Genomic DNA, 12378 nt, shown 5'->3' with positions numbered 1-12378 from the left:
GTGAAGCAAAGAACAAGAGAGGAGGTCGCAGGAAGAAAACCGTCGACGGTTCGGTCGATGGTTGTATCGACGATTTCCTCTAAGTATTAAACCATTGACAATTCCCCTGAAATCGTCGACGGTTTCAGTCATATTCAGTCTTTAGTTTTGGCCTCAATATTAAACCATCGACGATTTGCCTGGTGTCAACAATACTGTTTGGCGCAAGTCATAGATCTTGAATCGGGAGATAAGTAGATTAGGAGATTTTAAAGGATTTTCCTCCAGCGATTGTTGCATGAGTGCTTTAGTTATAGTCTAAGTCTTATGTACGCATAGGATTAGATATATAAACTATATTTTGTAACCCTTAATGTAAGCTTGTGAGCTTGACAAGCTTCACATAAAGTAGTGAAAATCAACCGCTTGCTCCTGTGGACGTAGGCAAATCGCCTAACCACGTAGTTTCTTGTGTTGTGTGTTTTTATTTGTTTCCATTATCATTGTGGTTGATTGTTAATTTTTGCATATTCATCATTGAGTGCTTGCATTACTTATTCCAAATTCGAGTTGTGTGTGTTTCCGTTGTGCATTCGAATCAACAATTGGTTGCAATGGCTGGGATTTATTCTACAAAGTTCGATGGAATAAGAAATTTCAAGCTTTGGCAAAGGAGGGTTAAGGATGTGTCGGTGCTGTAAGGTATGATGAAGGCACTATACGGAAAGAAGTCGTATAAAATAAATGAAGTTGTATAGACTTATTATGAAATTTCAATCTTTGTTTACTAGCTTATAAACAAAACTAAGGACATAGTTGTTTCATTTTGTAGCATTAGATTTAAGGATATATGAAAATAAAACTTACCAAAACTAAGGTTTCTAAAGCCTTCGTTATCTTGCATCACCTCACTAAAGATTTTGGAACTCTCGGATATGGAAACATAACTGTACGACAAAGAAACTTTCCTACATACAGTGACACTGGATCATTATCCAATAACTTTAATTCTTCATTACAATCCCTCAAAACTAATGCATGCGAGCCTTCATAAACTTATGCTTGGAAGATAAGGAAACTAAATTAAGCAAACCAATTGAACAAAAATATCAATTTCCTAAATAACCTAAAATCTTACTTTCTAAGCAATAGTATCCTAGAATTCCGAAGATTTGCCCCCAATGAAATCACCATAAATAAATAACTGAATATACTGTTGACATTAGGAAGTTAATTTTAATTTCTTGGTAACAAACTGCATTATGTTCTTCCATTATCAGAAAGAGTTCAACCTCAAACTTTAAAACGCAAAAGATGAATAACAAAGACTACAATTATTTTTCTTCTTCAACTAACTCAACATGTTGTGGGTTGAACCCCAAATGCAGTGGTGCAACAATTTCAGTAACAACTTCCTCAACCACCTTTTCTCACTGATTGACCTCTTTTTAAATGAACCCAAAAGGAAGGCTTCTCTTCTAATTAACACTGCTCCAACACAAAGAACGATACCCATTTAGAACCACCAAAATTTCCACATTAGCTCCCACTGTTCACCAAATCTGAACAACCAGATATGACCTCCTTCCATCCTCGGGATGACCGTTTGCAAATTGAACCACAACTACACTTGTCTTCTCCAAACCCACAATCGCCAACAACTCTTGCAAGAACCTTTGCTACTCATTTGTAAACCCAACTCTATAAGCTTTGTAACGACCCTAACCCGCCACGTGGGCCCGGAGTGTTACTTTAGTGACGTTAGTGTACCTGATACCTTATTAATCAAATATAAAACACATATACGCAGCGGAAATAAAATATAAAATCCTCAAATTACATTACCAGAGTTCTAACTATCTTTATACACAAATATATCCATTTTCACATAATTACATCTCATAAAACTAAACAAAAATAAAATCTCTATCTATACACCACCTACATAAATTTACACCTCTAACCCGTCCCCTCTAGCCCGCTAGACCCGATTTCTAGGATTTCCTGAAAAGATAGTTTGTAAAGTAGGGGTGAGGCACAACTCAGTAAGGGAAAGACTAAATTAATATCAGTGTGTGCCCAGCATGCATTTAGTGTACAAAAAAAATAACCAGTTCATTAAGCAGATAAACACATTTATAAAAACATTCTTATTTTACACTCATACACACAATTAGCCGATGATAGGGAAGATTACCCACCCATACAAGTAGCTTCCCTCTGCTCTAGTACCATTACTGCTACCAGGGCACTCACCTTTCTTAGTATGCCCTCGAAGTTATCTTATTACTTAACCGTATTCATATAAATTAACAGATATGCATATAAGACACTCCCTGTGACAAGCACGCCATTTACATCCCCACGGCACGGGTTGTGCGGCCCGAAAGCTGGACTAATGTCCTGGGGGATCCACCCAGACAGTAGCCATCTATACTCTCCGCTAACATACTCCGCGAGTACACGCAGCTCCAACTGCTGGTCCGATTGCCCTCACCCATGGGTGCATTCTCCTCACGTAGGCAAATCGGACAAGGCCACCCTACACCTCTCCGCACAGGTGTGGGCGCACACGACCACATAACAAATCTCTAGCAACGGTACCGTGCTCACACTACACTGGTCCCTAGGGTTCCTAAAGCATATCATCCAATTTAAATAATAGAAAATATCATTTAAAACATTATTTCACATATATTTCTTGTTATTCCAAAAATCCGACCCCCGGCCAAAAATACAATTCGGTATATAGCCATCAAATAAAACTCGGCTCTCGGCCATCAAATAATAATCCTGACCCTTGTCCAATCAAACAATACCCAGTCACTGACCGTTAGTTCAAACCCCTGGATTTCATAAACAGTTCCAATATTTTCACAAGCATTTCCATTATTTCTCAACAATTCCAGTATTTAAAAATCCCAAATCCAGATATACAATAATCCATACAAATTAACTCATCTGCCACACGATTTTCCACATTTTAACAAACCCATATAAACAAACAAGCTTTCCACCGTTCATTTTATTCAAAAATACCATACCATATATCCTAAGTTTGTAAAATCCATTTTGAACGGTTGGTTTCCAAAATAGCTTTTAAATTCCCAAATAAATAAATAAATAAATAAATTTATAGAAACATAACAATTTAATTGATTCAATTTTCATAAAATTACTTACTTAACTTAATCCCCTTACCTGATTCCTGAAAAACCCAATAACACCTCGGCCTATGCCCCAGGCGTTCAAAAACCCCTGAAATCTTGAAATTCAAATTTCACTATATTATTCGTCACAATTTTTAGAGCAACTTTTCCTAAAATTTCCCTAAATTTTGAATATCCTAAATAGCCTAATAAAAACATAAATTATCAAACTTCCTCCCGATTCAGGATTAGTACCCGGGAGCTCAAATTCGAAAACCCACTCCGACTAGATTGTAGAGGATCTCCCTACGAGTCTCCTAACAATTTTTCGTTCGTTAATGGGGCTTTTAGTTTAAGAGAAATTGAGGTAAGTTTAAGATTTGGCCTTACCCTACGAGATATGCCTACGCCGCTCCCACGATAGATCCGCTCTAGTAGAAATGTCGGTGGCGAAGAGCAGAGTCGAACGATATTTTCGGATTTTTGATCAACCAAATATCGAAGACGTGGTAGAGGAGAGTGGGAGATAGAAGACGAGGAGACCAGAGATACTGTGAGAGACTGAGAGAGAGCCGAGAACATTGGGTGCAGGAATCCAATTCAAATTGGATTTGACTGAAATTGAAGGAAAGCTTCTTAGAGAAGCTTGCACTATTATATATATATATATATATATATATATATATATATATATATATATATATATATATATATCTTGTTTCAATATATATTTTTTTCCTTATCATACTATTCATTTTACTTGTTAATTTAATTAATTTATTTTATTATTATTATTATTATTAATTAATATTTTTTTTTAATTTTTTTTTCCCGATTACTACAAGCTTACCATTCTAATTTTCTTTTGTTCTCATCCAATTCTTTATCTTGCTAACTTTTTGTAATGAGCACTTTTCTTCAATTTTTAAAAGCGAAGGCAAACATTCCCAAATCCATCTAACCACCAAATAAGGGAATCTAACCCCCCATTAGCTGTAAATCTAAGTTTTCTCCTCCAAGCAAAAAAAACATCCTATCCAAATTTTCCTACTTGCAAATTAAATGGTTCTCTTTCAATCTGACACTATTCTGTGAAAGTTTTGCTTCCATACTATATATGTGCGCTTGTTTATTTAAATTCTAATTCCATACATTAAAGAACTTTGATGGTTTCCAACTAAATTTTTCCTTAACTCATCGATACTAGATTATCTTACTTAACAGATGCAAGAATTGTAACTTCCAAATCTGAGATGATTGGCCCAACTAATCATGGGACAAGTCTTAAGATACCTTATGCATCGCAGTCTCTTTTACATGTTGATATTCCCTTGGGTGTTGCCTACATTTCTATGTGCTAGTAATATGATTTCTTATTATAAGATCTTCTCACACTCACCCGAATTAATTATTTCCATATCCTTCTGTGTGTGGCCCCATTTAATTTAAATTTATCCCATTATTTTTTTTATTTTATTTTTCCCTTTGTTTTCTTTAACAAATTAAAAAGATCCCCGCTCTTTAAAAACTCTAAATTCATTGGATGCTTGACTCATGAGCTATAAAAGAATATTTTCTATTCCTATTTTGTTCGAACAAAAACTACATTTACTTTCGTGACATTTTTATGGCATCTTGGAATTGAATTTGACTCTCTACTCTCCTTAGAAGGTGATCTAAGGTCCCATGACCGACTTATGGAAAGTTTGAATATTTTCTTTAAGCATAAGAAATACGAGAAAGAATAACATACATGAAAGAACTATAACTTTTCATAAAACCTTGGGATAACTAGTATCCCCAAGAACTTCACCATTAAAGAATCCTTGAAATTTCTAAGCATCTAAATCCGAAAGTAACCACTAACATTCTTTCAGTTGTTCTTAGATCCATGCACACTAAATCATGAGGAAATCATAGAGAATTAGGAGTATACTCTAATGTGCAAAGGTGCGCACATTCCAAAAATGTACAAAATTCTATTTCAAATATTCTAGTATTTCAAATGGTAACTCATTCCTTAGAGTGACTATTTACACAAGACAAAATCATAGTGCAGCATTTTAGAAGAAAAATGTCAATGGTTTGCCGTGACTTTTCTGAAATTGCCAGCTATTTCAGAAAAAGTCATAGAAAACCCTTGATGAATTTTTGCTTTCGGTTGCCAGTCAAAACTCCAAAATTTCAATTTGCTTGTTGTAATTTGCTTCGCTATGCATCCTATATTCGATCGCTCTTACAACACCCAGCCTACCCATTCTTATCCTAACCCTACTTCATGTTTATACTTTGGTAATAATCATCCCTAGACTCCACAAAACCTATTCCCTAGGCTCTGATACCAACTGTAGCAACCGGGAAAATTTAGTTTAAATTTCTCTCATACTACCTGTAATGACCTGAATATTTCATAATATAATAATAATTGATAAAGACAGCGGAAGTCCTCAAATGCAAATTACCAGAATACTAAACTATCCCAATATAACAATATCAATCCCATTATCACAATAAATATATGAACTCATAAAAAAATATAAATAAAATAATACAATTCTACACATGACCTTCTATCTCACCCATGCTTCACTGTGCTACTCTGATCACTGTTATACTCCACATGACATCTGAAAAATATTGGATAATCATAGGGTGAGACATCTCTCAGTAAAACGGAATAAATTATTATGAATGTGTGACAACATGAGTTTTAGTGTAGTAAAAATACATCCAATAATTAACTTAACTTTAATTGAGAAATCCTATAAAACTGTACTCACACCTATATATTTAAAAATACTTACTTTCTTCTCAAAACATGTTCTGGTTTAATAAATTTCCCTATATACGTAAATTCATATATATGCATAAAAGAACCTCCCTAAATGGATAATCATATAACATCATGTAATCACCCCACATGATAAAAACAATAGCATGATCTCATTTTCACAACTCGGTACAAAACCATCATTTCTCACAATTTCACAGTATTCTCAATATTTCCATTGATCAGTATAAAATCACATTCTTTGTATACAATCATAACTCATTATAAAATCCATACTCAGTATAAAATCACATTTATGTATAAAATCACAATTTCACTGTATAATATCATAAAAGGGATTCCAACCGATTTAATTCTGCAATTATAAAACATTGTTTTCATGCCACACAATTTAAATGCTTATACCATAATATAATAAATCGTATAGGGAAAATATATTTTTGCAAGAAACAAAGGTCTGATCATCTCCATAATTTTATTTAACTCACAATATACATTTTTCAGGAAAACGTGAGATGATTACCCTTCTCACTTGTTTCCATATGCCTGAATAATTCAGAAAACCCGATATAATCAAAATATTCCAAAAAATATGATATAATCAAATCCCGACAATTTAATTTAACTCAGACATATTTTAATTAACATAAAGCTACTTAAATTCACGTACTTAAATTTAATCGAAAGTATTTTAAAATAAACTAACATAATCTACTTCTTTTACCTTATCTCAGGAGAGGTGCCTATGACACCCAAACCACAAAATCTCCCCGATTAAAACATTGGTGGCAGAAATTGGAACCCATGGATATTTTCCGTTATTCAATAGGCGCAGGTTTCGTTGAGAAAATTGAGGAGAGAGAGAGAGAGTTTGAGGAGAGCAATACGACCACATTGGGGGGGGGGGGGAAATTGAAATCCAATTTGAATTGATTCTCAGAGGCTTTAGGATACATATATGTATTTATTTATTCCAATAATTTTTTTTAATTTAATATAATATTAACTTTTTAACACTTTCATGCATTTTATTTTTGGGGTCGTTGCACACACTCTCTCTCTCTCTCTCTCTCTCTCTCTTAAATAAAGTATTATCCAAAAATAAAATAAAATAAAACAATGGATGTTTTTGCAAGTTTACAATGAAAGAGGTAAGCCAATTAATAGATGAAGAATATATCAAAGACAAACAATATTATGTTACAAAATTGTACATATTTTTTTCTAAATTTATTTAAATTTAAATTATGGTCATGATTCGTGCTCTTAAACTCATTTGAAATGAATTTTTAAATTTACTAATTGGTAGTGTTTATACACATAGATTTCAAATTTTGGATTTGAATTTGTGTGGACTTAAAGTAAATTTAATACAATTTTATATTATATTTTGTTCAAACTTATACAAAAATCTAAATCAAAGTCTCAAAATTCAGTGGGCTCATGAAGTCTAAGCTTGAAGAATTTAATGAATCTATTTTATGTATTTTGCAAATAGGACCAATGTAAGTACACTCTCATTGATTATGTGAAAAAGCTCATAGGTGACCTTAGTTGGACCCTAGACACTCTATATTCCATTGAAAATCATTTTTAAGATGAGCAAAAAATTGTTTCAAAGTGTTGGAAACCATTTTACAAATGTGCAAAAATTATTTCAAAGTGTTAAAATCATTTTTGGAATGAAAATCTCAAAATAAGTTTTTCAAAATTCCCTTCATGTTTCTAGCACTGCATTTATGAGTAATTTTCTCGATCAATCAGTTCTCATCTTAAAAAATGTTCTACATGAAAGTTGTGAGGTTTTCTCCTAACTTTCTTTTGATACTAAGAATGACCCATTTGAAGTTTTCTAGAAAACCCTATGCTTGAAATACTGAAGGGTATCAGAAGCAAAAAATTCAGAATCCAACTAGACCTCTTGGGAAAAGCGGTGTAACGACCGAAAACAACTAGTTTTCAAAATAAATAATTATTTTCAACCCCCAACGATCATAAAGCGACTAGTAGGCCATTTTGACTATAAATACAATGTTTCTAACTCGTTTTAATAAGAAGAAAAAGAGAGATACTCATCCATCATAAAAATACAAGTTTTTGATCTCTTGTTGAAATTTTTTCTCAAGCACTTTGCAAATTCCTTATTTACCTTTCAAGTACTCACCTTCTTGTTTCTCCTTTGTGCTTCATTCACATTCATTGGGAGTGTATTAAAGTTGTATTTCAGGTATACTCATTAGCTTTATTGAGGAACATCTATTGTACAACATTTGTTTCTTCATTATACTTTTGCGGTTCAAGTTTGAATCGTGCCAAGTAAGGGAATATTGTTTGGAGAGGTATCTTCACCTACAAGGAGGGATTGTACGAGTGTCTTCGTCTGAGTGAATGATGGATTGTAGAGGCAGCTCTGCCTTGTTGAAAGGAGCAGATAGTGGAAATCCTCAAGTGATTTTCTTGAGGCAAGGACGTAGGTAGCTGAACCTTGTAAAATCCGGGTTTTATTCTCTCTTCCCTAATCTCTTTAATTTGAATTTTTTTTATATTTGTTGTGAATATTGATTGCATTTGCGTATTTAAAATACTTACTCAAATTGTGATTAAAATTGTTAAGTATTTGCATTAATTTTTTAAATACTCAATTTACCCCCCTTTTGAGACTACATGGCAATTTATGAGCCCATTATCTCAATAAATCGAAAGGGTTAAATTGCTTATACTTCAAGTTATAAATCCAAATAAGGTTAATATTATGCTTTTGGTGTAACGCCCCGAACCCTTAAATCCGGGTCCGGTGCATTATACCTGATCATATCCTGATAAATCATATTCCATAACATACACAGCGGAAAACATAATCATAATCTCCATATAACAATATACCAGAGTTTACTAATTCTAAATATAATCCATAATAAATCATCCAATATCCGCATTTCCATAAATCTACATATATCTTCAAAACATTTCAGTATGTTCACAAACTTTCTTTTCTTCACAGACTTAAAATATAAGGACGTAAAACTTAAATATTTACATTCTCTAAAATTAACATAAAAATATACCATTTTCTTTTTTCTATTTCCTAGTAATGTTATAAAAAACTCAAGCTCTCAAAGCTCGATCTCGAGAAAATCCTGAAAAAAAAAAAATTTCATATTCGGGTGAGACACATCTCAGTAAGGGAAGAAACCATATATTAAAACAGTGTGTGGCCAACATGAGTTTATATATAACATAATATTTAACATTTGAAAATCCTTAACATAATTTCTGAAATCATTCCCTGATCCTAATCAAACACATGCAAATGTTTAACTTGCGAGATTACCCGATGATAGAGGTGATTACCTGCCCATACAAGTAGCACCCCCCTGCTTTGATATATTTGACAACCCAAATGTCACAACTAAAGTATATCAGGGCACTCACCTTACTCAGTAAGCACTCAAGTGATAAATTGATCTCGTACTCACACAGTTCATACAAAAGTTTACGGGCAAAGGCCCTAAGGATAGGGAAATCTACCCGCCCATACAAATAGGTTCCCTCTGCCCTAGTACGTTATGCGGCTACTGCCACATTTGTAACTACTAGTGCACTCACCTTACTCAGCAAGCCCTCAGGCGAAAGATATGCTTCGCCCAATCGTAACATGTTCTACATACATACATACTTCTAATATCATAATATATCATTTTTTTCTTTCATTATACATTCATGCACATTCATTCCTGTTCATAACTTAACTTTGCATTTCGTTTCACTTTAAGTGACTCTTTCCTATTTGTATCATTCACATTTCACATTTCATTTTATTGCATTGTCATTCCTTGTCATTTCATTTCATAATATTTTCATTTCATTCCTTGTACTACAGCCGCTCTTTAACCATCATTTGTTAGTTCACATAGAAATGCGCTAGAATCTGCTAACACAGCTCCTTTTAACTGTCATCAGTTAGTCCACATAGAAATGAGTTAAATCTACTAACCCGACTTTCAGCTGTTGTACCTTTACATGGTTGCATTTAACATATACAAGCAACATTGTCCATATCATATTTTATTCTCATTGTTTTACTTACTTAACCTGCATCTCATACATTTAACATATATTTACACACAACATTCTATTTACTCATGCCACACAATTTAGTAATAAAATTCATACACGGCTTGTAAAATAAGCCAACCAACATTTAATATTTATATACTAAAAATACTTTTCATGTCTTACATAATTATCTTAAAAATATTTCTCACTTTCATCAGTGCATTTTCGCATATACATATCCAATAAACAATCCTAAACTCGAAAAAAAATAATAATTTAAATAGTTGGCATTTTACCCATACCTAAAAATTACACGTACATATAACACAATTTATTTTTCATTTAATTCATAAAAATTCTGGTTTAATATATATTTTTCCTTATACCTGGTTTCTTGAATTATGCCAACACGGACTCCGAAAAATACCTGCGGCGCTCACCCGGAACCTGAAATTAAATTCTTAATTCTAATAAATTATTCTTGAATAAAATATTATTTAAATATTTCTTATGGTCATAATTCCTAAATAAATAATAATACCCTTAAATTTAGTCAAATTGCCAAATTTTCCAAATCTCACTCTCGCTTTGGAGTAGGGTCTAGAAAGCTCTAATTGAAAAATTACCTACGCCAAAATGACGACGATGACGACGACGACTAGGACCCTGTGGTGGTATCTGCTCATAGATTTAACCACATATTAACAGCGAAATTGAGAAAATGGGGAAAAATTACCTTTCCCCAGGAGCAGTGCTTAAGCCGTTCCCATGAAAAATCTGCTCTAGAAGAAATGTCGGTGGCAGAACCAGGATTCCAACGGTACCTTCCGTTTCCCGATTCGTCGCAAACTCACCGAGTAATTGAGAGAGAGAGAGAGAGGGACGGAGAGGCACACATGAGTGTGCAGGAGATTGCAAAGGCGTCTGCCCTTCTGTTCTTCTTCTTTCTTCTCTTCTTCTTTCTTTCTTCCTTCTTATTTCTTCAGATTACTTTATATATATATATATATATATTACTTTAACTTATATGTATATATATTCTTTAATTTCAATTAGTTTTTTTTAATCCAATGTAAAAATGTTTAATTTAATAATTAATTATTTAATTATTTAATTCATCTTAATTTAATTTAATTTCTTTATTTTTAATTTTTTTCCCACACCATTCATTTTATTTATTTATCTGTTATTTTATTTATATTTTTTTTCTAATTATTTTAATCCTTTTAAATTTCCGGGTCTTTACATTTGGGCAGACTCAATACCATAGTCTTTTATGATTGTCTCCTTTCTTTTCTTAAAACATAATGATTTTATCAAAACAAATACATACTATAAAATGCTAAGACTATAAAGTCCATATAAACCGAGATCGGGTGATATAACATTATTTTCACTTGATCTAAAATAATACTATTACTTCTAATTATTTTTATTTTTCACCCATGTAATTTCTTTGGTTTAATGTTTTGAATTGTTGTTGGAAAATACTCATATTTTTAATAAAAAATTTATAATGCAAATACTAGTCTTGATGGAATGACACTTGGGGTTCACTTTATAGGATTATATATGACCTCACCATTTTACAAATTAGGTGCAAGACATTTGACTTTTTTTGTTTGGTCATGTAACTATTGTTGGCATGTTATAAAAAGTAACATGTAAAATAAGAGAGTCAACATTAAAAATAGTAAAAATTGTTGACCTTTATATCCATCGAGCTTGTAAAAAAATTAAATTCCTTCTGTTAACTCATTGTCAAGAAAACAAAAAATGACTTTTCTTAAAATTTGACTATAAAAAAAACACTTGAGATTTCTCTTGACGTTTTAAAATTTTCGCAAATTTCCCTATATACTAGATTTTAAGAAATACTTATATCTTTCCTAGTAGTTCATAATCGAATAGCAGAACAATCCATAATATATCCACAATAGGTTAGTTCTAGTTAACTTTTTAAAGTAATATTCAAAGTACGAATCAAATAAGATATTTTTTTGAGTCATGACTAAATGAAAAGTCCCATCAATTAACGGCGAATGCAAAGTTTACGTTTTGCAGGAGTGAAGTATATAGTGCATACAAAATTTTTGCAAAAATATTAAGTGAAACATAAATTTGGAGGAAGGGTTAGGACATCTATAATTTTATAAGAAAGAATAGTTATTAAAGATTCACGTGATAAGAGTTAAATTACCAGTCCCACTTGTTTCTTTTACTCATCACTTGAAGTGTGTGTTATTTAACTAACAGGTATGTTAATGTTGAGTCTTTTCTAACTAATTTTTATATATATTCTTCTGTCATTTAATTATTTAATGATAGATTAAGAATGAATAAACAATTAAGCATTGACAGATGAACAACAAATATATAGATTTTTCCAATATTATTATTTAT

Source organism: Malania oleifera, chromosome 6 (genome assembly GCF_029873635.1).
Source record: "Malania oleifera isolate guangnan ecotype guangnan chromosome 6, ASM2987363v1, whole genome shotgun sequence".
Taxonomy (NCBI): domain Eukaryota; kingdom Viridiplantae; phylum Streptophyta; class Magnoliopsida; order Santalales; family Ximeniaceae; genus Malania; species Malania oleifera.
The sequence above is the reverse complement of the archived record's forward strand: the minus strand, read 5'-3'. Positions refer to the sequence as shown.